General features: G+C 40.3%; 1 protein-coding gene and 1 long non-coding RNA gene across 2 annotated transcripts in view; one reads left to right on the forward strand and one right to left on the reverse strand.

The window, feature by feature from the left end:
• Nucleotides 1–26,935, reverse strand: part of PSD3 (pleckstrin and Sec7 domain containing 3) — a 674,493-nt gene that overhangs the window by 545,791 nt on the left and 101,767 nt on the right. The gene's annotated exons all lie outside the window — the stretch shown is intronic.
• Nucleotides 1,735–21,107, forward strand: LOC135271468 (uncharacterized). The gene is made up of 3 exons (XR_010339626.1): nt 1,735–1,880; nt 5,443–5,668; nt 20,970–21,107. It is a non-coding gene; the product is annotated as an uncharacterized LOC135271468 (long non-coding RNA).

A 26,935-nucleotide genomic window follows, 5' to 3' on the forward strand; every position in this document is an offset into this window, starting at 1 on the left:
TGCCCTTCCTACTTTACGGAATTGTTTTGCAGGTCAAATGAGATAATCTACATAGGAATACTTTGTAAACACAAAACTGACATAAGGTCACACACCACATGGCATTTTGGCCGGTGATGGGTGGTCCCATAAGATTATAATGGATGACAGAAAAAATTCCTATCATCTAGTGACATTGTCACTGTCATAATGTCATAGCACAGTGCATCACTGACATGTTTGTGGTGATGTTGGTATAAACAAACCACTATGCTGCCAGGTGCATAAAATTGTATGTGCCATTGCACATGCCATTATGTACAGTATGTAATACTTGATAATAAACAACTATGCTACTGGTTTATGTATTTACTATTTTATCATTATTTTAGAGTATACTTCTTCTACCTATAAAAATAGTTGGCCGGGCATGGTGGCTCACACCTGTAATCTCAGCACTTTGAGAGTTCAAGGCGGGCAGATTATTTGAGGTCAAGAGGTTGAGACTAGCCTGGCCAACATGGTGAAACCATGTATCTACTAAAAATACAAAAATTAGCTGGGCATGGTGGTGGGTGCCTGTAATCCCATCTACTCAGGAGGCTGAGTCAGGAGAATCACTTGAACCCAGGAGGCAGAGGTTGCAGTCAACCAGGATCATGCCACTGCACTCCAGCCTGGGTGACAGAATAAAACTCCATCTCCAAAAAAAAAAGTTAACTGTAAACAGCCTCAGGCAGCAGTTCTTCAGGAGGTATTCCACAAGAAGGCATTGCTATCCTAGGAGATGACAGCTCCATGCTTGATATTGGCCCTGAAGACCTTCCAGTGGGACAAGATGTGGAGGGGGAGACAGTGACATTGATGGTCTTGACCCTTTGTAGGCCTAGGCAGTTGTATGTATTTGTACCCTTGTCCTTGACAAAAAAGTTTAAAAAGAAAGAAGCAAATGTTAACAGAAAAAAGCTTATATTATAAGGATAAGGATATAAAGAAAGAAAATATTTTTCTATAGCCGTAAACTATGTTTTAAGCTAAGTGCTACTACCAAAGAGACAAAAGGTTAAAAGAATAAAAGAGTTTATAAAGTAAACATGTTACAGTAAGCTAAGGTTCATTAATTATTGAAGAAGGAAAAATATTTTAAAAATAAATTTGTTGTAACATAAGCAAACTATGTTTATAAAGCCTACAGTAGTGTATAGTAATGTCCTAGGCCTTCACATTCACTCACCATGCACTCACTCACTCACTCGCCCAGAGCAACTTCTAGTCCCGTAAGGTCCATTCATGGTAACTTCCCTATATAGGTGGACTTTTTTTTTTTTTTTTTTTTTGAGACAGAGTTTCGCTCTTCCCAAGTAGCTGAGATTATAGGTGTGCCACACAACACCTGGCTAATTTTGTATATTTAGTAGAGACATGACTGTGTATGTTAGATCCTTGAGCTGTGATGAGTATTGTCATAATAATAATATTGTTACTAACAGTAATTCTAAACTATTCGTTGTTTGTGATTTCTCTGAAGTCTCAAGGTTTTTTTTTCTGAAAGAATGCTAAGCTGAGGTCCTTATTTTTTTGCTAGCACCACAGACCTTCAAGATTCATAAATAATGAATGCAAACAACAGATCACTTAAACTATACTTTATTTGTGCTAGTGATTTTTTCTTATCACTTCTAGAGAGAAAAAGAACATTCCAGAATCCTAATGAGGGTGACGGGGTGTGGGCACACAGTGGGGAGGGGGAGATATCAGAGAACCAACTTCTCTCACTTAAACCTTATGACAAACTTACAAAGTAGGCAGCATGATCCCCCTCTTGGAAATGCAGAAAGAGAGAATGGGTGAGATTGAGAGGCTTGCAGAAGGTGATGTCATTAGGGAGAACAGTGGTTGAGGCGTGTATCCAGGTCTGGCTCTTTCCTCTCCTCTCTATGGCCAGTGGACCTAACGTAAACAGCATGTCTAGCCTGTCTGTACTTCCCGCCTCCAAAGTCCAGGCTCCCAGGAAAGATCCGCCCACCCCACATGGGCTCCCTTTGCTTACCAGGGAGCTTTACCATCTCTAATGTTGTTTTCCTAATGTCTTTAAGAATTTAATGTGATTCAAAATTGTATAAAAATGGTACCGTATCAAGACCACTGATTGAAGAATACCAATCTCAAAGAAATGATGATTCCAGTGAACAAATGTTAGAGGCTTAAGACCCAGGAAATCCCAAAGACTCCTGGATATATTCCATTCAGAGTTTCAGATCAGAGGAGGCACAACCTGCCTCCTAATTCTCATTCATTCTCCTAGATGGTGGAGTCCACCACTGTCTGTCTGTCCTTGGCAGTTATTTGGGGAGCTCTTTGGAGTCATTGTGCTCAATTTGGTTGTAACCTGGTGGGTATTCATAGCTTGATTTGAAGAAAAAATTGTGGTAATCTTAGCCATTTCCTGCTGTAAGAATTGTGTTTGGAAAATGACCTGCATTCTTAAGTGAAAAAAAAAAATGAGAGACAAAGTACAGCTGGGATGGGACATGGGATTGAGGGAGAGTTTGGCAGAAGTGAAACCTGAATAGCTAGGAAGGCATGAGTATGTTAAGGGAGTGCGTGTCAAGGGCAAGGGTAAAAAAACTGAGTTGAGAGATATGACCTAGGAGAGACAGAGCAACGGTAAGAACTAGTACTGACCATCCCTACTCATGTCTCAACAAATAAAGCTTCAAGATGCTCCAGAATATTCTGTCTACCTGTTAGAAATACATCTTCAGAGTCAGAGCTTTAGTTTCTTCCACTATTATGAGGAAATTTCTGTTCAAGTGAGCTTCATGTAATATTGGTATTGGCAATGATGATGATAATTAGAGCTACCGTCTTTGTCCATTCAGGTTGCTACATAACAAAATAATATAGACTTGGTGACTTACAAACAACAGAAATTGATTTCTCACAGTTCTAGGGGCTGGGAAGACCAATATTAAGGTCTCAGCAGATCTGGAGTCTGGTGAGAGGACTGCTTCCTCATAGACAGTGGTCTTCTTACTCCAATCTCACTGGGTAGAAGGGGTGAGAGGTTTCTCTGGAGTCTCTTTTAGAAGGGAACTAATCTCATTCATGAGTGCTCTGCCCCCATGACCCCATCACCTCCCAAAGGCTCCATATCCTAATATCATCCCCTGGAGAGGTGATGATTGCAACATTTTACACACATTACTTCTAATCTTTAGAACAAAGTAAATATTAAGACAAAGAATCTCTGTCTCAAAGACATGGACACAAGTCTCCAGAAGTGAAACTCTTTGCCCAAAGTGACAGCAATGGAGTGGATGTGGACCCAGGACTTTGTGGCTCTAAAGTCCATGCTGTTTCCATGATGCCATGCTGCTTCCTAATTAGTATATTTAGGAGCTATCTCTATTTAATAAAGACTTGAGATTTGGTGAGAGGAAAAAGAAGATGAAAACTTTTTTTACCTCTCTCCAGGAATTAGGGCCTGTCATCCCCTCAACTCCTTAAACTCATGCTTTTTCTGAACTGAGTCCCTGGTGACCATTTTTTTGCCTCTCCTTGAAAAGCAAGCCCAGTTCATTTCTTCAGGAGATGACACCATGTCAGATATTTCCCCTTGTGAATATTATTTCTGGAAGAACCAGATGGGAAAACTTGGAAAACATTCTAATTAGATGGAGTCTTTCATTTCTATCCTGTTTCTATTTCCCTTCCAGCCCCCACCCCCATCCCATGCACATATTGGCACGTTCTGAGCCCTTCTTTGTATTTTAGGTTGATATGTGCCCACCTTGGCAGCTGATCACACAGGCAGACTGCTTTTGAAGTCAATGGAAAAAGTGCCTGAACAGACAAGAGTACTGAGCCATGGGGAGTTTGAATGCTCTGTTCTGTGTCAAGCCCAAATGGCCAGTTCTCTTATTCGTGATTTCTGAAGCCCTTTATACTAAAGAGTGCTGGGCAGTGAGAGGCAGGGTTCTTTAGCCAGGCAGGGCTCAGGTTCTACACTACGAAGCAGGTGGGAAGCTGGGGTGGAGGCCATTTGAGTGTGAGGAGTGAGGTGTGGGGTGGCTATGCTCTGAGCCACCCAGGTAGGAGCCAGAAGCTGCACCTTCTCCCCTTAACCTCTCATTGCTCCTCAGTGAGGTCATCCTCACAGTATTCCGCATTTACTGGATGCAGCCTTCACAAAAACTTGATTAGATGAACAGGAATTAAGTCTAAGAGCGCATTTTCTAAGTAGTCAGCCCGTGTCTGTTGACCTTGGTAATGGCTGCAGTTGTATCTATTGCCCCTGTGAGCCAAGCTGTTTCCACTGGCTACTCAATTTCATCCTCCCCGGGCTACAGTGATGAAGTAACTGAGGCCTGAGAGCTGAAGCAACTTGCCCAAGGTCACTATCAAGAGGCAAAGCCAGCACTTGAAACTTTTTTGTCCTAACTGCAACCTGGGGCTCTGAAGTCCTGCTCTTGCACTGGAAGGCCCCTCAGTGCCCTCCATGCCCAGGGTGGGGCACTCAGGCTGGGTGGGGAAGCAGTCACACTGAGTGGGCCTGTGATCTGGTTCACCTTTGCCTGGCAGACCTGGAGGCATAGACAACCTTGGCAGGGTATGGGTGGGATAGGAGCACATATGTGCTCAGCTTACATGCTCTATGGCTTTCAGAAGCAAATCTTGCAATAGCAGAGGAATGGCCTTATGTATCTCAAAAGGACACGCCAAGTTGATGAAGCGTAACACACAGTGGGAGGAAAGGAACACTTAAAAGTACAACCATGGCCAGGCACAGTGGTTCATACCTATCATCCCCACACTCTGGGAGTCCAACGTAGATGGAGCGCTTGAGTCCAGGAGTTTGAGACCAGCCTGGCCAACATGATAAAACTCCATCTCTCCAAACAAAAAGGCAAAACAAAACAAAAATTAGCCAGGTGTGATAGAGCATGCCTATAGTCCCAGCTATTCAGGAGACTGAGGTGGGAGGATTGCTTGAGCCTGGAAGTTTGAGGCTACAGTGAGCTCTAAGTGTGCCACTGTAATCCAGCCCGGGTAACAAAGGAGAACCTGTCTCAAAAACACACAGACACAAATATTTAAAAAATACAGTTTGAAGCATAATGCTTTATTTTAGGTCTTCATAATGGCAAATGACTGCTTATTCCCTTGAGCACACATATGCATTTGAGTTCTTTTTCAACCTGTCTTCTTTCCCCTCTCGTGAGAAAGCTGTGTAAATGGGAGAGGAAAGGGTCCTTCCATACGATGCAGATATGCCCATCAGAGTGCCATAGAACCAAGAGTTCTACCCTTACAGATTAATTTTTCTGGGTTAGGCCTTGTCTTGGGGGTAAGAGCGGATTCTTCTTTAAGAATCACTTTAAGTTTCACTTTAAGAGCGGATTCTTCTTGAATATCTTGATTCAAATGTTTTTCTGAGGCTGCTTCCTTCTAGACTGTCAGGTCCAACAGCTCCTGCAGTTGGGTGGCGGTGGAAGGAGGAAAGAATGGGCCACAGGCAGGCCAAGGGTGCTGATGTTGAGCAGCACTCAACACCTTCCATGAATTCAACAAAAGTCAAGAATGTAGGCAGCTCACGATGAAGTCCTGCAGCAGCCCAGGTTTACCGGGCTCATTCACAATTACAGATGAGAATTTTCCTTTGGTCATTTTATACTTTTGAAATATGGTAAATGATGTAAAAATGTTTTTAAAACAAGCTTCATTCTTTCCAGCTCCCTGTTAAAGCAAATATTTGCATCCAAAGGAAATATACTTGTGTGTGTACACACAGTGACTGTGCCATTTATTTTGCATTCTGCAATAGGAAAAAAAAACAGTTAACATGCTTTTAAAGTCATCTGAGCAGAAAATTGGGAGAAGCAGCAGCTGTGAGAAGAGACGTGTGCAGGGGTTGCAAATGATTTCTCGTTTACCCCAGACGCTCTCCTTCCCAGTCAACAGAGCCCCTTCTGAGAGGCAGATGTGAAGATGCTGGCAGTGACAATGACAGAGGAAGAGACAGGAGGGAGAAATGGTTAACTTATTTGTTTTGAAAGAAGCTGCTCAAATGTTTTGAGTCCTTCTATGCCTCATGAGTCACATATCCACTGAATGTGATATTCAAGCAGGGTTTGGCTTCAAAGTGAGGACAGCCTGCCTTTGCCATTTCCCAAGTGGGTGATCTTAGGCAAGTCGCTTGGACTCTCTGATGCTCATTTTCTCACTTATAAAATGATGATGATAATACTGTCTGCTTTGCAGAATTGAAGCAAGAACTAAGCGACGAGATAGTATGTAAGAAAGCAATTCATAGAATGGAGATTACTATATACAAGGGAGTTATTTTTCTGAGCAAATGGCTTGACTCAAGGTCACAAAATATTCATGACAACATGCCCTCTAGGGTAATTCTGAGTAACATGAATCTTAAAGGATAATTAAGAACTGGGCAGTTACAGAGGAGGAGAGATTTTGCATAAGTAACACACGCACACATACAAAGAAACCATGAGGCGTGCAATCTGCAGGGCAGGCTGGGGCACACAGACTTGGGGGGTGGTGGGTGAGCAGGGGTGGGCACAGACGAGCCCCCAGGTGGTTTGGCTCAGTAGCACTAATCATAAAGTTTGAAGCAGGCAGTGGCAGGAGCTTGATCCTGGAGGCATTACATACCTTCTCGGGGAGTTTGAATTTTATACCCTAGAATGATGCTATGTCTATTATGTTCAGTGACATTTTAACAAACGGATCTTTTCAAAAAAGTTTCTTTAGTCAAGCAAGTTCTAGAAGGGTGATGTAAATAGTTTACCCTGTTTCTTTACTGCAGGACTTGTCAGAGCCTTCAGTATGCTAACATAAACCACAAATCTTCAAGAAGGAAGTACTCTGTGATATTTCTTCAAGACCTTGATCACAGGACTTTTTTCTTTTTCTTTTTTTTTTTTTTGTTTTTGTTTTTGTTTTTGAGAAAGTGTCTCACTCTGTTGCCCAGGCTGGAGTGCAGTGAGCCTCACCACTCACTGTAGCCTCGAACTCCTAGGCTCAAGTGATTCCCCCACCTCAGCCTCCTGAGTAGAGACCACAGGCATGTGCCAGCATACCCAGCTCATTTTTTTAAAGAAGCTTTTTTTGTAGACACAGAGTCTCTCTCTGTTGCCCAGGCTGGTCTCAAACTCCTGGGCTGCAGCAGTGCAGCTGCCTGGGCCTCCCAAGGTGCTGGGATTATAGGCATGGGCCCCCAGGCCTGGCCAGGGCCCTTTGTTGGTCCTCACTCCCTCTTGCCCTTCCACTGCTCCAGGATTTCCATTTCACTCCACACACTGAAGAATGCTAGGACCACGAGGGGCCATCAGTGAGCTCACTACAAGTCTGTGATTGTAAATGTGGCTTTGCTAGCTTTTCCTGATCTCCTGTATGCTTGCCAAAGACATGCTTCCCCAGATCCTCTTCACACAGGCTACTACTTCTTCCCCTCCACGGATGAACTCACTGCCTCCCCTGCAGAAAGGGTGACATCCAAGGTGGGGACCAGACTTCTGCTCCACTCCAACATACCTACGTCCACAGACTCTGTCCCTGCTAGTCCCTGAGATATCAGTCCTCCTTTCTAAAGTGAATGCCACATTCTAGTCTAAGATGAGAATAATTGACAGAGAAGTGAAGCTACCTGTGCAAGGTTGGAGAGTTAGTAAGAGGCAGAATTTTGCCTAGCATTCAAGTCCCCTGATACCCAGATGAGGACCCCTTCCCTTGGCTCATTACTATCTGGTATCTTCCAATCTGTAGTCTTAGTCCAAGAGGTTCAAATACATGACAGATACATGTCATTAATACATTTTTTAAAATACTGGCATAAAATCACTTAATCACATTGCGAATGCCTATTGGCTTTATTTGTCAAATTTCTTTTACTTGAATTATTTATTTCCTTCCTTTTTATTATACTGTTTCTTTGTCTTTTTTTTGTTCATTTTGTTTTAAGGCAGGGTCTTGCTCTGTTTTCCAGGTTGGAGTGCAGTGGCATGATCACTGTAGCCCCAACCTGCCAGGCTCAAGCAATCCTTCTACCTCAGTCTCCCAAGTACCTATTAGTCTCCCAAGTAGCTAGGACCATGGGCATGTGCCACAACATCCAGCTATTTTTTTAAAAATTTCTTAGTAGAGAAGGAGTCTTTCTGTGTTTCCCAGGCTAGTCTGGAACTCCTGGGCTCAAGAAATCCTGCTTTGGCCTCTCAAAGTGCTGAGATTACAGGCATGAGCCATCATGCCCAGCCTGTACTGTTTCTTCAAGAAAAATCACTCTGGTCCTAGAACTACCTAGGGATTAATACAACACCTTCTGTGCTAACAACAAAAACTGAAGTTAATGAAATTCAGCTGCCTTTCACAGTAGTTTCTATTTTGTTTCCCCACATTTTCTCTGGGTTTCCACTGTAATGGGGGTGCCAGCTGAGGGTGAGTGACAGTTGTGCTGGGTGACAATCAGAGAGGCCCCCCACCTGCAGATCCCCTGAAGCGGGAACTTGAGTTACAACAGCATCTCAGCAGGGAGCAGACCTACTTTCACCCCTATTACCTCTTCATGCATTACTGACATGGAACCAAACACATTCACTGTGTTCACTCCATTGAAAATGTCTGGATTTAGAGACAACATGTGATAAAACGTCCCTCTAAAGCCCTTTGCTCCAAAGAAGATCTCTTGGTATTAAGTCAACACCTTTCTTTCTCCATTACCTATTACTCCTGGCATTTAGAGCAAAACTGTTCTTGGCCTCTTTCTTTCTTTTTCCAAGCACTTTGGGTAGAATTAATTGTTGTGTGGTTTATGTTCAACCCATCTTTAAAACCTGTATGACTATTTTCTAAGTTTTCAAAACTCATCACCTACTTCAATCACATTTTCCAGGCACTGTTTCAATCCAGATAATTTGAAGGCACCAGGCTTCAGAACTCAGAGCTGGCACTGACACACTGCCCGAGAAGAGGGCTTGCTCACCAAGTTTACAGCAATCAGATTTGGAAGGAGTGAATGGTTGTTTGTGTTTAAAAATAGTCAGTTGAATACAGGAGGCTTTTTCCAGTTACTGTGGAGAGATGCTTTTAGGCCTGATTAGTCCCCAAACCACAAACTATAAATGCTTTATAGCTTGTGGGAATAAATATATCCCAAGATAACCTGGGACATTCATTCTAAAGCTATAATAATCTGGACACAACAAACTCAGGCTGAATTGTTAGATGAAATCTAATAATGTTAATTCTTAATAAAAAATTACTATATATAACTTAGTACAACTATACTTTTATATAATCCATTTTCCTTCCCAAAATATATCTATCTGCTGAATTATTTCATCTTTCCAGAAGACTTGCCTTCAATTCTTTTCTGTGTTTATTTGTTTTGTTGTTGTCTGCTTATTTGTTTTTGAGACAAAGTCTCACTTTCTCTGTCGCCCAGGCTGGAGTGCAGTGGTGTGATCTTGGCTCACTGGAACCTCCTCCTTCTGAGCTCAAGTGACTCTCTCACCTCAGCCTCCTGAGTAGCTGGAATTACGGGTGCGCACTATCACATCCGGCTAATTTTTGTATTTTTAGTAGAGACAGGGTTTCAGCATGTTGGCCAGGCTGGTCTCAAACTCACAACCTCAAGTGATCTGCCCACCTTGTCCTCTTGAAGGGCTGGGATTACAGGTGTGAGCCACCCCGCCCAGCCACCTCCAATTTCTTTCTAATATAATCTATCCCTTATATTGTTGCTAGGGATATTTGTCCATAATATGGGTCCAAGCAATTTGGTTTTATTGGCTCAAAATATTGCATGTTTCTCTATTATCCAAAAAGTGTGAACTCCCCACTATGACATTCGGTACTCCCCACAATCTGGCCTCTCACTTTCTAGCTTTGTGTGCCTCTAATAACACTTTGCCATTTCAGCTACCTCTCTCTCAATAATGAACACTCAGCAAATATTTATTGAGCATCTATTTTACATTGCTAAGTGTCCGGTTAATGTTGGTGAATAAAAGAGTTATGTCTCTGGGTCTTGTGTAGCTTTCCATTGAGTCATTAAGGGAGAAGATAACATAATTAAAGAACAACCCAATTCATACAAATTCATTGTGAGAAGTGTCATGAAGCAGATACTGTAACAGAGAATCACAGGGGAAAAGAACTTCACTAGGGATCAAGAAGGACTTCCCTAAAAAGACTACAAGGTGGAATACACACTGGACATTCCAGGCAGAGAAACTAGCATGTGTGATGTCCTGAATCAGACCTGTTTGCAAGGTGTGCTATGTAAAGTGAATATTCACAGCAGAGGACAGTATGACAGGAACATCTCGGGGCAAGGGCTGTTATTCAGCCTACCACAGTCACTGACTAGAAAACTGACCATTGGATTTGACATTCTGGAGTATATTGGGATGAGAAATACAATTTTGGCAAAAGACAGTTTGGAGTTGATTGAGGAGTGAATAAGAAACAAAGAAATAGAAGGATCATAGTCAGACAATCCTTTAGAGAAGTTCTGCTTTGATAGATGGTAGCTTAAAGGGGTTTGTGGAGGGAGATATTAGAACATGTTTATGTCAAGACTCATATAGTAAGAGAGGGAGATTGATTCTGCAGGAGAACTGGAAGTTGAGTTTACTAGAGAAGTAGAAGAGCACCAACAAACAATTGAGAGCTCATCTGAAGTCTAAAGTCATGAACTTGGAATGAAAGAAATAATAGAACTTTCTGCACTTGTGCTCAGCTAGAGAAAGCAGAAGGCTGAGTTTATCCATGAAACTATGGAAGATAAAAGAATTTATGGTCTTTGTAAAAAGTAACTAGAATGGTGGAATATGAATTGAAACTAGGCAAGAAAGAAGGCATTTATGAGGAAATCAAATAGTGAGAAAGTGAGAGAATTGATGGAGTGGAGGCCGTGAAGAAATCGAAGGATTTTTCTAGTAGGGATACTTAAACAAATAAACTAGAAGGCTATGGGATGGCCCAAGAGCTTCATGTTGATCTTCAAGATTTTAGAGGTGGTGCAATGGTCCAGGGGGTAACTAATGGAGTGGGTGCTGAAGTAGACAGAAATGAAAGATCACTTGAGATAAAGAAGTGAAGAAATTGAGATGCCAGGAGACTGAAATGAACTTTCCTAGGAATGCTGACGTTACAAAGACTGATGACAGAATTCGGGGTGGAGAGGAAGACAGGGAACCAGGAACTAAAGTCTTCAGTGAATGAAGAGGAGTGATGGGGAGATGGTAGTTACAAAGGAGATGGTGCATCCAAGTCATACGAACCCCAAAGGGCAAAGTTTTTGCAGGAATGGGGGAACGATGGTCTGTTGGTGACAGACGAAAGGAAGGAAAATACCCACCTTACATGGTTACATGGAGTATGGGAAATGAAACAGCCTTCGGTGGTCATGGGAGAAGTAGTTTCAAAAAACCACCACATTTCAGAATGGAGATAAAGAGAATGTTGCAATGGGAGGCTGTGAGATGGAAACATTTTTGGTGGAATAGGACAGAGATGTGTGAGTGAGAGCTCTGGTGACGATGGATGATGGGATGCTGGGACCTCTGCAGTGGCTGAGGCAAAGGGAGATGTGTACAGTGAGATTTGGCCTTATGGCCTCTCACAGGAGGCTTGGCTCTGGTTGTCTGGGACCACAGTCCTGCCCTTGTGGTTCGAGGTGGCAGCTTCCATGGGACACCCTGTATGAACATCTTCCTGATGCATTGGTGCTCTCACAGTCCTCCAACGCATTCTAGATTTTCCCCTTTCTGAGCTTTGCCCCTAGTGCTCCTCCATGTAAGATGCTCTCACCTGCTAGTGCTATCTAATTTAGTCCCATCTGTCTTTAATGCCTGACACAAATGTCACCTTTTCTGCAAGATCCTTTCAATCAGAGACAACTAATCCCTCTTCTGAATTTATATAAGTGGAGTAGGATATGCAATTTGAAATGGGATGTTTTAAGACATATTTTTCCCTCTTCAGCAGAAAACTTCTTTTATGTGCATTTTTGAGGCAGGAGGCTATATGCTGAAGGGAGGTCCCTGTAATTCTAAGGCCCCCACACCTCCCTTCCAGGAAGGCTAAGTGTTGTGTTGCCAAGGGTTAGGGCTCTAATTTTTATCTTTCCTTTCCTGTCAGTCCCAGAGATTCTAAAGTATAACAAGGTTAAGGTGATTTCTTTACATATACTTAAATAGCAACTGACAGAGGAAGTAAGAATTCAGGCTACTTGATGTATGGGTATCTTTGCCTTCTATTTTAGCTCAGCTATGCAGCTCCCCTGAAGGAACAGAATGAGAGTCAGCTACTGAGGTGACACCTTGCAGAAAAGAAAGGCAAGATTTTATGAATCTGTAGTAACATTTTCCCTTTGCAAACAGCTTGCATAAACAAAGCCATTTAAAAATACTCTTCTGATATGAACTCTGTGATAACCACAGTGTAAAAATCAGAGTCCATATATACACAACCTGAGAATTAACACGTAAAAATTAAAGTCATTGTAGAGTTAGGTTGAGATGATGAGTAATGGCCCCTGACTTTTCTTCAATCACTAGTTTACTATTTTTATATTACATTTTCAATACAAATGCTTCAGAAAAGTCTCCACTTTAGAATAAGACACCTTGTTATATAAAGTCATCATAATAACTTATAATAATAGCGTTCATTTAATTGCAGTTAAAAAAATCACAGATAAAAAGTGTTTTCTCAGCTCTACCCCTGGAACACAGAAAGAATGCTCTTCAGGGCAGAGCAGCACCAGAAGCCCTCCCACAGTGGGGGCATTCCAGTTGGGATCCAAAAGGCCCTGAGTATTAATTGGGGACTCTAATGTTGAATGCCACAGCTGCAGGTGCCTTTTGTCAAAATGCAATGAGTAGGAAGCTGAAGAGATGACTAAGGAGCAGAGCTGTGGAAAATGGGAGGGAGGTGAAGTCTATGATATTAGCTTCAGATCATCATCATCAAACCCTGCCCACTGCCAGTCTCCCCTTGCCCAATGCTCATCAGCTGTCACTTTGATACCTCCAGCTGGCAGTTCCTGAGTAAATTCTGACTACAGCAGATGAGATCTCAGGACACTCAGACCCATCAGCTGCATGCACTTGAATTAGACTTGCTGCCATAGGCTGCAAAGTTTGAAGGGCTGGAGGCATCATGTCCTCCATGTCAGAGCCTTCTCCTGAGTCCTACATGTAGGAGCAGCTTAGTAAAAGTTAAGCCTCACCAAATTGACTTCTGCTTTTAGAAGTCAGGTTAGTGGTTTCCTTGTGAGTGGCTGGGTAGCAGCAGAGACAAAGAATTTCTGGAGTGGTAGTAAGGTTCTCTTTCTTGATCTGGGTGTTACCTGGGCATGTTCACTTTGTGCAAATTCATTAAGCTTTTGTACACTGATGATATGTACATTTTTCTTACGTGTATTATAATTCTACAAAAAAGTTAAAGGAAGAAGAGAGGAGAAGGAGAAAAGAAGAAAAGAGGGAAAGAAGGAAGGAAGAAAGAGAAGCATGATAATAAAACTAGATCAAGGTCTTGAGCCTGATTCTATAGGCAATTGAGTACCACTCTAGGTTGTTTAACTGGATATGATATTGTAGTTGCATTATTATAGGAAGATTAATTTTACTGTGGAGAGTAGTTTAAATGGGATGAAACTGAAGGCAGTAAAACAAAGGAAGAGTTACAGTGACCTAAGTCTGCATGATGAGGGCTGAGACTAGATTGGGAGGATGGTGGTGATAGCTAAAAGGGTAGTGAGGGCCATTCATTACATAAACAGCCAGTTTTAAGATAAGCTATTACATAAGTGAGCCAACATTCAACACACACTACAGGTTGTGTATGTATGTAATATTTAATATGTTGCACACTCACTTTGCTTAAATTGTAATAAGAAATCTTGCTGTTATCAGTTGGGCAGGGCATAGGACAACTCACATAGACTCAGCTTCATGGCTGAGGGCTACAGCTCTGGGTCTAACCAGTCTCTGTTCTCAGATATGGACCATTTGTCAGAAGGAAAGAGCAAGGGTCTAGGATTGACTCTAGCACAGACTAACCAACTGGTTGGCAACATGAGCCTTGCTTTTTTGCTTTGTTACAGTTTGATTTGGTTTTTAATACACCATGATAACACTGGTGTCAAATGCTTGGCTTGCCAGATAAAACTACAGCACTTTCTGGGAACTGTTCAAAATATTAATTTAATGGCTATGTGTTTGAGATTAAAGACGTAATTGCTTTCTGCAGCCTATAAAGAAGATTTTAAAAGATGAGATCGAACAGATTGATGAGTATCCTTCTGCAAAACAATATGAAAAATATATTGGCACAGTGCCCTTAGTACAATTTAGATTTATGCAAAACTTTCATTTTTCACAATCCAAAATTAACAAACTTAGAATGACACAAATGTGTTGAAATGCAATGCAAACTAAACATTTTAGTACATCATCCTACAGTTCAACAGAATGTTGATATTTAAATTCACATTAGGCACCTCATTTAATTTCTGCATGATGATCCAATGGGCAGAAAAAGATGAATTGCTGACACACTGACTTTTTTTCAACTCCCAAAAGGGAAACAAAAGTTTGCAGTCAGAGATGAGTGAGGAGTTCTAGTTCATTAGTGTGCATAAATCTGTAATTATGTACAAAAATAATTTGTATGTACTATGCTAACTGTATGATTATTATTTAGTTTTGCTCTGATGCCAATTATTGAAACATAATCCAACTGTATTAAGTTTCTCAGAGCCTTGGAGAATGTTAGTTACAAGCCCATTCTCTGCTCATTAGCATTGACCTTTATGGTTTATTTGGAATTTTTATTTTTTTTGGCTTCCTGCCCCTAAGTTAACACGCCTTTGTTTAATAATCTATACTGTCCTTGTGCCCTCTTGACCCAGAAGAGAGGCAGATGAATGGGAGTACTGAGGCCAACTTTACAGCTTCTGTATATAGGCAATGTGCCCAAATTCCTATCATTTGACTCTGATTTCTTTTGAAACAAAGGGAGAGAAGAGAAAGAGAAGAACAAGTAGTCAAGGTCTTTGTGGACTCATAATTAAGCACTGTTATACGGTGTGATTAAATAGCACAGGGCATATAGTAAGTCCAAAGTCAGTATCATTTATTATCATTGTTGTCGATGGTATTGTCTCTTGATATTTTTGAGCACCTCCACTTCAGTCTTGTGCTCCATCTAGAGGCTTTGTTCAAAGATATTATGCCCCCAAATCTAAGTCCTACCTAACAGAGCAGCTGTTTTCTTTCTACCCTCTTCAAAAGGAACAATAAAAAGATCAGATGAAATGATCAGCCAGATAGGTGGAGCTATGTGAAGACATGCTGAAAGAGAAGAACGCTTCAGCCTGCAAGAAGAGCAAACAGCATCACGTTCAAAATCTATAAAATCGGAATGGCATGTGTAAGATGAACATGGGCAGTTCCTAAATCTAGAAGTATTCAGATGACAGTGGACTCTGAAATTTAATAATGGAGAGCTTAAGACAAAATGAATTTTTTACTTCACATAGTGGGTAATAAACTTATAAAATTAATTACTAGAATAGTCATGTAGGAAATATAATTTTTTTAATTAAAAAAATTTTAGAGTTAGGGTCTTCCTCTGTTGCCAAGGCTGGAGTGCAGCGGCTTAGCTCATTGCAGCCTCAAACTTCTAGGTTCAAGCAATCCTCCTGCCTCAGCCTCCCAAAGTGCTGGGATTACAGCACTCTATCACCCAGACTGGAGTGCAGTGGCATTATCATAGCTCACTCCAGCCTCAGTCTCCCAGACTCAAGCAATTCTCTCACCTCAGCCTCCTGGGTAGCTAGGACTGCAGGCAGAAGCTACCACTCCTGGCTAATTTTTGTGTTTTTTGCAGAGATGGTGGTATTGCCATGTTGCTCAGGCTGGTCTCAAACTCCTGGCCTCAAGTGATCCATCTGCCTCAGCCTCCCAAAGTGCTGGGATTACAGGTGTGAGCCACTGTGCCAGGCTATATTTTTCATTTTTGAAAGTTCCATTAGGCTTTTTTGAACATCTACCTACCATTTGGTTTCTTGGTCAAGTTTATGATCCCATTCTTTATTTCTGTAAATATTTACCACTTAATTATTTTATGTTCTTTAATAATTTTAAAATCTGAACACTTGGGGTCTAAACCTGTATATTTCCTTCTTTTTCATCAGTCCGACTTGTGTTTTTGCTGATCTTTGATTATGAAAACATTTGCTTGTTGTTAATCCGTGGAAATCATGCTGATCTTTAAAAAAAGAACTTGTGCCTGTTTTTGCTGCTACTGAAACTGCAACTTTTCAAGTCCCCTTTGGAGTTCCCTGGCTTGTGTCAGAATAGCAGATTTAGCTCATCCACCTGGTGCTGGCCTGAGGCTGGAGCTCCTTATTGCAAAGGCATTGGCTCTCAGGGAAACAGTCATTTTCCATTGCTGACTGCTCCCAGCTCCTGTGTCTGGCTTTTACTTACTTTATAGTTGGGAGATAGAAATGGGGACCAGAAGCTGTGGGGGTAGGAAAGTGCTTTAAGATTTTCTTTACTTCTCGTGAGTTCTGCAGTATATGAAAAGTTGTAACTTGTCTCAAACTAGATTTTTTTAAAAAGTTTAAACTTCTTAAGCAGTTAACATGGTATTTGATACTGTACTTATTTAACAAATGAATAAGTAATTTAAAAACTGTATATAAATAATAGCAATAGGCCGGGCACAGTGGCTCACGCCTGTAATCTCAGCACTTTGGGAGGCTGACGCAGGTGGATCACGAGGTCAAGAGATTGAGACCATCCTGGCCAACATGGTGAAACCCCATCTCTACTAAAAATATAAAAATTAGCTAGGCGTGGTGGCACATGCCTGTAATCCCAGCTACTTGGGAGGCTGAGGTAAGAGAATTGCTTGAACCTGGGAGGCGGAGGTTGCAGTGAACAGAGATTACACCACTGCGCTCTAGCCTGGGTGACAGAGTGAGACTCCGTTTCAAATAATAATAATGATAATAGCAATAATATTCATGGGGCATAGCCCAATGCCAGCCCCTATGCCAGTTTTAATCTTCCCAACAACCTTACAAGGTCAATGTAATTATTGTGATTTGTTTATTTTGCAAATAGTAAATGGCTGTTATGGGTTTAACCCAAGGCTGTCTTGTTCCAAAGCCCATGCTCATAATTGCTATGTATGTTGTTTTGGCATAAATAAATAAATAAACATAAAATTTCATTAATTAAATTAGTCAATATTTCTTGAAGATTTATAATAGTAATACATTTATTATAAATAAACAGTAAAAGATTTAAGCATTGTTTTGTAAGTACTGGGATATAGCAATGAACAAAAGAGAAAGACATTTCACCTATGTGGAGCTTACATTATAGTGGAAGGAAAAAGACACAACACAAATATGTAAGCGCATTTAATATATGTAATATGTAAGGAGGATTGAGTTTACCAAGAGCTGGGCAAGATTATTACTATTTTACTTTAAGCGACCAGGGAAAACCTCATTGACGGTGATATTTGAGCAGAATAAACGAATGAATAAGTTTAAATTTTAGCCATCTTGATACATGAGACAAACTACTTACAATTTAAACATAAAACAAAATTGGATTTTCTTTGACAAAAGTCATGTTCTCTAACAGTTATTTTAAAATTTAACTTAATATTTTTTGAGACGGCATGTTTCTCCATTGCCCAGGCTGGAATGCAGTGGTGTGATCTTGGCTCACTGCAACCTCCATCTCCCAGGTTCAAGTGATTCTCCAGCCTCAGCCTCCCAAGTAGCTGGGATTGCAGGCATGTACCATGACACCCAGCTAATTTTTGTATTTTTAGTAGAGACAGGGTTTCACAATGTTGACCAGGCTGGTCTTGAATTTCTGAGCTCAAAGCGATCCACCCACCTCACCCTCCCAAAGTGCTAGGATTACAGGCATGAGCTACCACTCCCAGCCTCTAAGAGGATTTTTTTTTTTTTGAGACTCAGTCTCACTCTGTCACCCAGGCTGGAGTACAATGGTGCCATCTCAGTTCACTGCAATCTCTGCTTCCTGGGTTCAAGTGATTCTCCTGCCTCAGCCTCCCGAGTAGCTAGGATTACAGACGTCCACCACCACGCCTGGCTAATTTTTGTATTTTTAGTAGAGACGAGGTTTTGCCATGTTGGCCAGGCTCATCTCAAGCTCCTGGCCTCAGGTGATCCACCTGCCTCGGCCTCCCAAAGTGCTGGGATTAGAGGCGTGAACCACTGCACTTGGCCAAGAGTTATTTTTAATATTAATAATGTATTATACTATACTTTCTTTTAAAAATAATCAAATGTCATTCTATTATTTTTCTTTTACTGCATCCTGAAAAGCTAATAGGTGAAGTGTCAGAATGAAATGGTTATTAACATGTGTTTGAATTCAGATGCATTTACACCCACCTGTGTGATCTTGGGTGAGTTAGCGTACCTTTTTGGTCTTGGTTTCTTAAAGTGGGAATAAAATACAATGTCTTCTTCATATGGTTATTGTGAGGATTAAACAAATCAATACATGTAATACACCGAAAACAATGCCTATAATAAGCACCAGCTGTTGTTATTATTCTTCCCATTTTCTAGCTGAGTAATTCTAGATGCAGAATGATTGTTGAAAAACAAGACTGTAAAATGGAAATTCCCTGGTTTCAGCAGGGAAGCAGTCTAATTGCCTAAACAAGCTTGAAGGCTATTTTTGAATCTTTTCAACATTCACTTACTAGCATCCCTTTTCATGCACTGGGCTTTCCTTAGAACAATTTAAGTTGCTACTAACAAGATTTCAGGGTTAAAGTCAACAGAATACATAAAACTCTGCAAATGTCTTTTCAAAAAATAGATGAGCAAACCCCTTCTGACTGCAGTTTCCTCCCATTTTCTTGTTTTTCAATTTTTTATTATATTTTTAAAAAATTTTGTGGATACATAGTAGGCATATATATTTTGGGATACATGAGATGTTTGCATTTATCCTTTGAGTTACAAACAAATTACATTCTTTATTTTAAAATATACAGTTATTATTGACTATAGTCATGCTGATGTGCTGGCAAATCATCTTATTCATTCTATTTTTTTTGTACCTATTAACCATCCCTGCCTCCCCACCCCGCCAACTCTCCAGTACACTTCCCAGCCTCTGGTAACCATCCCTCTACTCTCTATGTCCATCAGTTCAATTGATTTGATCTTTAGATCCCACAAATAAGTGAGGACGTGCAATGTTTGTCTTTCTGTGCCAGGCTTATTTCACTTAACATAATCATCTCCAGATCCATCCATGTTGTTGCAAATGACTGGATCCCATTCTTTTTTATGGCTGAATAGTACTCCACTGTGTATATGTCCCACATTTTCTTTATCCATTCATCTGTTGATGGACACCTAGGTTGCTTCCAAATCTTAGCTATTGTAAACAGTGCTGCAACAAACATAGGAGTGCAGAAATCTCTTTGATATATGGATTTCCTTTCTTTTCGGTATATGCCCAGCAGTGGGGTTGCTGGATCTTATGGTAGCTCAACTTTTAGTCTTTTGAGGAACCTCCAAACTGTTCTTCATAATGGTGGTACTAACTTACATTCCATCTGAGAGTGTGCAAGGGTTCCCTTTTCTCCACATCCTCGTCAGCATTTCTTATTGCCTGCCTTTTGTAGGCCATTTTAACCGGGAAGAGATGATATCTCATGGTAGTTTTGATTTGCATTTCTCTGATGATCAGTGAGTATCATTTCAAATGCCTGTTTGCTATTTGTATTTATTTTGAGAAATGTCTATTCAATATCTTTTGCCCATTTTTAAATTGAATTATTAGTTTTTTTTATAGTGTTGTTTAAGTTCTATATATATTCTGGTTTGCAAACATTTTCTCCCATTTTGTAGATTGTCTCCTCACTTTGTTAATTGTATTCTTTGCTGGATACTTGGTGTGATTCCACTTGTCCATGTTTGCCTTGGTTCCCTGGGCTTGTGAGGTATTGCTCAAGAAGTCTTTGTCCAGACCAACGACCTGGAGATTTTTCCTAATGGTTTCTTGTAGTAGTTTCACAGTTTGAGATCTTAGATTTCCATCTGTAATACATTTTGATTTGATTTTTGTGTATGTTGAGACCTAGGGGTCTAGTTTTATTCTTTTGCATATGGATATCCAGTTTTCCTAACATCATTTATTAAAGAGACTGTTTTTTCCCCAGTGTATGTTCTTGGCATCTGTCAAAAATGAATTGATCACAGGTGTGAGGATTTGTTTCCTGGTTCTCTATGCTGTTTTATTGGTCTGTGTGTCTGTTTTTAGTTGTCTCAAATTTTGGATTCAAATTGTGACTCCTATGTGACTAAGGAATTAGGTACAACTCTCAGCATGAATCTAGTGTATTTTGCTGGTTTACTGGAAGTACTAAAAATAAAATTATTTTTACTAATGGATTTCAGATTATAATACATAGTAAATATGAAAGAAATTTCAAAGTAGAGGCCATTCTTTTTCCAGAAGAATTGCAAATTGCTGAAGATTTAGGTACCAGCTCTGCTTTTTAAACTTTCACATTCCATAAACTGTCCAATAAGGTAGCTAATAGCTATACAATGCTACAATGAAATGGGCCTCCTACAAATCGAGAAAATCTCTAAGTATAAATTACACTTTGGATTTCAAAGTCTTTGTATAAAAAAATGGATATTTAAAATATTAATTTTTATATTAATTATACATTGTGATATTAATGTTTTGGATTTAGTGGTTTAAAATATATTATTAAAATTAATTTTACCTGTTTCTTTTTACTTTTATAAATGTAGCCATTAAAAATTTTTAAATGACAAATGTGGCTCACATTATATTTCTATGGAATGGAATTGGTCCACACAGCCTTAGTAAATCCTTTCTTTTTTTTTTTTTTATTTTTAAATATAGAGACAGGGTCTCCATGTGTTGTCCAGGCTGGTCTCAAACTCTTGCCCTCAAGCGATCTTCCTGCCTGGTCTCCCAAAGTGTTAGAATTATACGCATGAGCCACTGTGCCTGCCCAGCAAATCCTTTCTGACACAGCCTGTAGTACTTCCAACTAAGTGCCAATCATCATTTTCCTTCATTTCATGGGTATGGGGACAAAGAAAATGGCATGTTCAGCTCCCAAACTGCCAGTTCTGCCAGTCCTACCTTAAAAATTGGTCCATAGCCAAAAAATCTTACTTCATTTTGACCACCTTTACTATGCTTAGGACAAACTGTTAGTTATTTCAGTATCCAAAATAAGGCTTTTCAGAATTTATTCACATTTTTTGTTTTTATTTTAGAGACAGAGTCTAGCTCTGTCACCCAGGCTGGAGTGCAGTGGCACGATCTTGGCTCACTGCAACTTCTACCTCCCAGGCTCAAGCAATTCTCCTGCCTCAGCCTCCAGAGTAGCTGGGATTACAGGCACCTGCCACCACACCCAGCTAATTTTTTGTATTTTAGTACAGACAAGGTTTCACCATGTTGCCCAGGCTGATCTCAAACTCCTTACCTGGGTGATACACCCACCTCAGCCTCCCAAAGTGCTGGGATACAGGTGTGAGCCACCATCCCTAGCCTCAGCCTTGTTCATACTTTTAATTTCATTTAACTTGGCTGGGCACAGTGGCTCACACCTATAATCCCAGCACTTTGGGAGGCTGAGGCAGGTGGATCACAAGGTCAAGAGATCGAGACCATCCTGGCCAACATGGTGAAACCCTGTCTCTACTAAAAATACAAAAATTAGGTAGGTGTGGTGGCATGCACCTGTAGTCCCAGCTACTTGGGAGGCTAAGGCAGGAGAATCACCTGAATCCAGGAGGCAGAGGTTGCAGTAAGCTGAGATTGTGCCATTGCACTTCAGCCTGGTGGCAGAGCGAGACTCTGTCTCAAAAAAAAAAAATAAAAATAATTCAACTTCATCTAGGGGCACAAAGTTCAGTGGGATGAGAAAGAGCAGAGAGAAGAAGAAAAGACAGGAATACTTCGCCCATTTAAATACATTAGGAAATTAAACAATTTTAAACCATCAGATTACTGAGAACTACTTCGATGCTAACATATAATTTAGGTAAAGGTGGATGATAGAGGTAAAGTTTCCCCAGGGTAATTACTTGGTTAGTCACATAGTCACCATGATTCACCAAATCCTGCAGTAATTACACTCCTTCTCTTGGGAGTGTTCCTAACAAGAATCTATTAATTTGACTAAACATCAAATCCCAGCACTTTGGGAAGCAGAGGTGGGTGGATCACAAGGTCAATAGTTCAAGAGCAGCCTGGCCAATACGGTGAAACCCCATCTCTACTAAAAACACAAAAATTAGCCTGACCAATATGCTGAAACCCCATCTCTACTAAAAATACAAAAATTAGTCTGACCAATATGGTGAAACCCTATCTCTACTAAAAATACAAAAATTAGCTGGGCTTGGTGGCAGACACCTGCAATCCCAGCTACTCAGGAGGCTGAGGCAGGAGAATTGTTTGAACCTGGGAGGCAGAGGTTGCAGTGAGCTGAGATCACAGCACAGCACTCCAGCCTGGGTGACAGACTGAGACTCCGTTTCAAAACAACAACAACAAAAGAAATCTACATCTTACAGGGTACACTGTCGAGGGCATAACACAGAGGTAGCAGCCTCCTGTTTGGTGCTGCTGTTTCTTGCCCATGCTCTATTGTAAAGGGTGGGTGGAGACAGAGGACAAAGAAGACACTGGAGAGGATTTTCCACCTACAGCCTCAGAAGGTATTTCCCTCCCTGCAGGAAGAAGAGGACAGAGTCTCTTAAGAAATCATCTTCATGAAGTCCAAAACTCCTGGGAATCTGAAACACACTTGACTCCACAAGTTTCAGATACGGGGTTAGAAACTTGCCCGTGGGATGCCACAACTTGGGAGGCAAGGCAAGGACCGGGGCTCTTCATCTACTCAGTTATGCTGTTCTGAGTAACTTTCCCAAAGGTTACTTTTTCCCTTCTGTGCTTTATTTGCTCATTCACATAATCATGTCCTGACTTGAAGATAACTCAGTGGATGCTATAATCATGGCCCGATTGCCAGATATGTTTCAGATATACTGGGATAATGCATGCTGTCTATGATGTGGGCCAGTCTTTGCAAGTCTATATATAATTATAGTAATTAGATTTACCTTCTCTAAATCGCCTAACACAGAAGGAAGATATGTAGAGTCTTTTTAGTATAAATGTAAAGAGAAAATGAATTCCATGAATTATGAAAAGAGAGTAGTATGTGTGAAGACATGTTCATATTAACATTATAACTTATTTTGAGAAACTGTGCAACATTCTAATGTATTAAGAAAGTTTGTCCTCAAATCTCCTACTAAGAATTATGGTTTTAATTCATTTTCCTGAAAGATCTCAAGAATCTGGGTAGAAATTGGCAACTAAAAATGTAATTAGATCTGATTTACCGTAACTAGGACTTAAAAAAAAAATCCCACACTATTTCTTTAACACTTCTAATTATCTGGCTGTGGTGAAAGCATTTATCTTGGAAACCTTTCCTTAGTAACTATTCACATACTGCTCCAGATGGATGTTTCATATTTGTTACTGCTTACTGCCCTTTGGACCTAAATTTCATTTTGCATAAAGCTAGCACACGAGAAAGCTAATGAAAAGGATGTATAATTTCTTGTCTCTTAAAAAAATCCCACTTTTTTTCTTCTAAGAGTGGGTGAAATATGTAACTCTATATATAGTTTACAATATGCAATAATTATATTCAAATGTCTTTCAAATTACTATTTTCTTCTGAGTACTATTGCTCTGGTATAAGTTCACAGCTCTAGTATAGCCAGCCCACACAATACACAAGCCATAACGTACTTTCCAGATCTTGTGTACCACACAGAATTTCTACATGCCAGCCTCTTTGGGACACCCTCATTCCTTCTGCCCCTATGGGACCATCTGAGTCATGACCTGAAAATCCAGATGAGGTTCTGTCATGCTCAGGGTACCTTGAAAATCCCAGGTCTCCCAAAGAAGGTGACACCTGAAGCTACTGCTCCACTTCCAATGACCAATGACTATATTCCCTTGTTTGGTGTGTTGAGAACCACTTTTCTGAAAGTTCCTTGACACTGTGACAGTTTGTCTTATTTTCCCCATTGAGTTTCCACCTGGAGTCTGAATTTTCCAGTGCTTCCCTGTCTCAGTCAATAGTTCTTCCTCCAGCAGATGATCTGGGAGCAGCTTCAAGAAAAGGTTCATCAGACATTTTCTCCTAAGACTTCAATCATCTCACACCATCAGATGGGTTTCTGGATAATGAGCTTTTAACTTTCTCATATATTTTTTTAAATGTCGTCTTTTTGCCACTAAACTTGATTCTGTTACCATTACAATCTTCTTTTGGGAGTGAATTCAAATGAAGGCTGGTTTAATTGGGTCACCTATCCTAAACCTCCATGAATGACCAGAGAAAAGGCACTCCATTAAACAATTTGCCCACGATGTGTGAGACCCACGTGCTTTTCTGGTTGTTGTAACATTGCTGTTTTGGTTTTCTTTCCTTATTTTATTTTTGAGATGGAATCTCACTCTGTTGCCCAGGCTGGAATGCAGCGGCGTGATCTTGGCTCACTGAAACCTCCGCCTCCCGGGCTCAAGTGATTCCCCTCCCTCAGCCTCCCGAGTAGCTGTGATTACAGTCATGGGCCACTACATCTGGCTAATTTTTGTATTTTTAGTGAAGATGGGGTTTTGCCATGTTGGCCAGTCTGGTCTCCAACTCCTAACCTCGGGTGATCCACCCGTCTCGACCTCCTCTAGTGCTCGGATTACAGGCGTGACCCACCACGCCCAGCCTGTTTCCTTCTTTATATTAGCTAGTTTTATTTGTGCCTTAGCTTTACAAGAACATATGAAAAAGTTCTGCCCTAACTCAGGCACCTCTAAACTGGCCTATCTATATTTTCTTGTGGGTTTTCTTGTGCCACAACAACACTATGTGCATTCATCTTGAACAATTGCAATTGCAAACATGGAGCATGTCAATCGTTGCCTGGGAAGAGCAGTGACCCAAGAACTCAGCCGACTCTGCTTATCTGAGAGGCGCACTCAGTCTGGCAACAGGAATCCTCCCCACATTCCTCCTCAACAAAAATCAACAGTACAGGCTCTTTTATCCGTTTATTCTTCAGGATCACAAAGTTGTCTCTAAAGCTCCAAATAATAATTTCTGGAGGATACCTTTTTATGTGGTAATGTTTAACTGGGATATAAGTCATATAACATGAAATTCACCATCTTAAAGTGGTTTTCAGTATCGTCAGTTGTTTTTAGTATATTTGCAATGTTATGCAATCATCACCACTATATAATTCCAGAACATTTCCACCATCCCAAAAAGAATCTTTATACCCATTTTCCATTCCCTGCTTTCCCCATTCCCTAGAAATCACTAGTATACTTTCTAAGTGGATTGCATATTATAGATATTTCATATAAATGGAATCATATAATGCATGGTCTTTTGTGTCTTTTTTTTCCCACTTATGTAACTTTTCAAAGTTTATATTGTAGCATGAATCAGTACTTCATTACTACATGAATAATATTCCATTTATAGCTGAACAATATTCCATTTATGGCTAAATAATATTTCATTTATAGATATACCATATTTTATTTATACATTCACCAGTTGATAGACACTTGAATTGTTTCCTTTTTTTTTTTGGCTATTTTGTACTAATGCTGCTATGAACATTTGTGTACAAGTTTCTGTGTGAACACGTTTTCAATTCTCTCATCTATGTACCTAGGAGTGGGATTGCTGTGTCACGTGGTAACTCTAGTTTCACTTTTTGAGCAAACGCCAAACTGTTTTCCACAGCATTACCATTTTAAAATCCCAGCAAAAATGTATGAGGGTTTCAACTTCACAGCATCACTTGTCATTATTTATCTTTTTAATCAAAAGTGTGGAGTAGAATATTCCACGATGTCATTGTTTTATCAGCTCATGGAATGTGTACTTGTGTATTCTTATGTTTCATAACATTCTCAAACTTAATTTATAATATATCTACATCTAATATACATATGTATCTCATATATCTAGCTAGCTTGCTAGCTCTCACATAAACAAAATCCAGAATCTCTTAGGGATACTCAATATTTTTTTTTTAGAGTGTAAAGGGGTCCCTAGGCCAAAAAGTTAAAAAATATTAGTTTAAAGAGATTAAGCAATGTAACTAGCTACGTTTTCAGTGATGTGTTTTATTTCTACTATTTTAGAAAGAAAACAAATGATTTTTTAAAAATTTTCTAGGATACATAGGTAGAATGTGCAGATTTATTACCTAGGTATACACATGCCATGGTGGTTTGCTGCACTCATCAACTCATCATCTACATTAGGTATTTTTCCTAATGCTATCCTTCCCTAGTCCCCCAACCCTCAACAGGCCCCAGTGTGTGATGTTCCCTTCCCTGCGTCCATATGTTCTTATTGTTCAGCTCCTACTTATAAGTGAGAGCATGCAGTGTTTGGTTTTTCTGTTCCTGTGTTAGTTTGCTGATAATGATGGGTTCCAGCTTCACCCATGTCCCTGCCAAGGACATGAACTCATCCTTTTTTATCGCTGCATAGTATTCCATGATGTATATATGCCACATTTTCTTTATCCAGTCTATCATTGATGGGCATTTGGGTTGGTTCTAAGTCTTTGCTATTGTGGATAGTGCTGCAATAAACATACGTGTGCATGTGTCTTTATAGTAGAATGATTTATAATCCCTGTGGCATATACCCAGTAATGGAATTGCTGGGTCAAACTGTATTTCTGGTTCTAGATCCTTGAGGAATCATCACACTGTCTTCCACAATGGCTGAACTAATG

Source organism: Aotus nancymaae, unplaced genomic scaffold, assembly GCF_030222135.1.
Source record: "Aotus nancymaae isolate 86718 unplaced genomic scaffold, 86718_ANA_hifiasm-v0.15.2.pri h1tg000079l, whole genome shotgun sequence".
NCBI classification, from domain to species: domain Eukaryota; kingdom Metazoa; phylum Chordata; class Mammalia; order Primates; family Aotidae; genus Aotus; species Aotus nancymaae.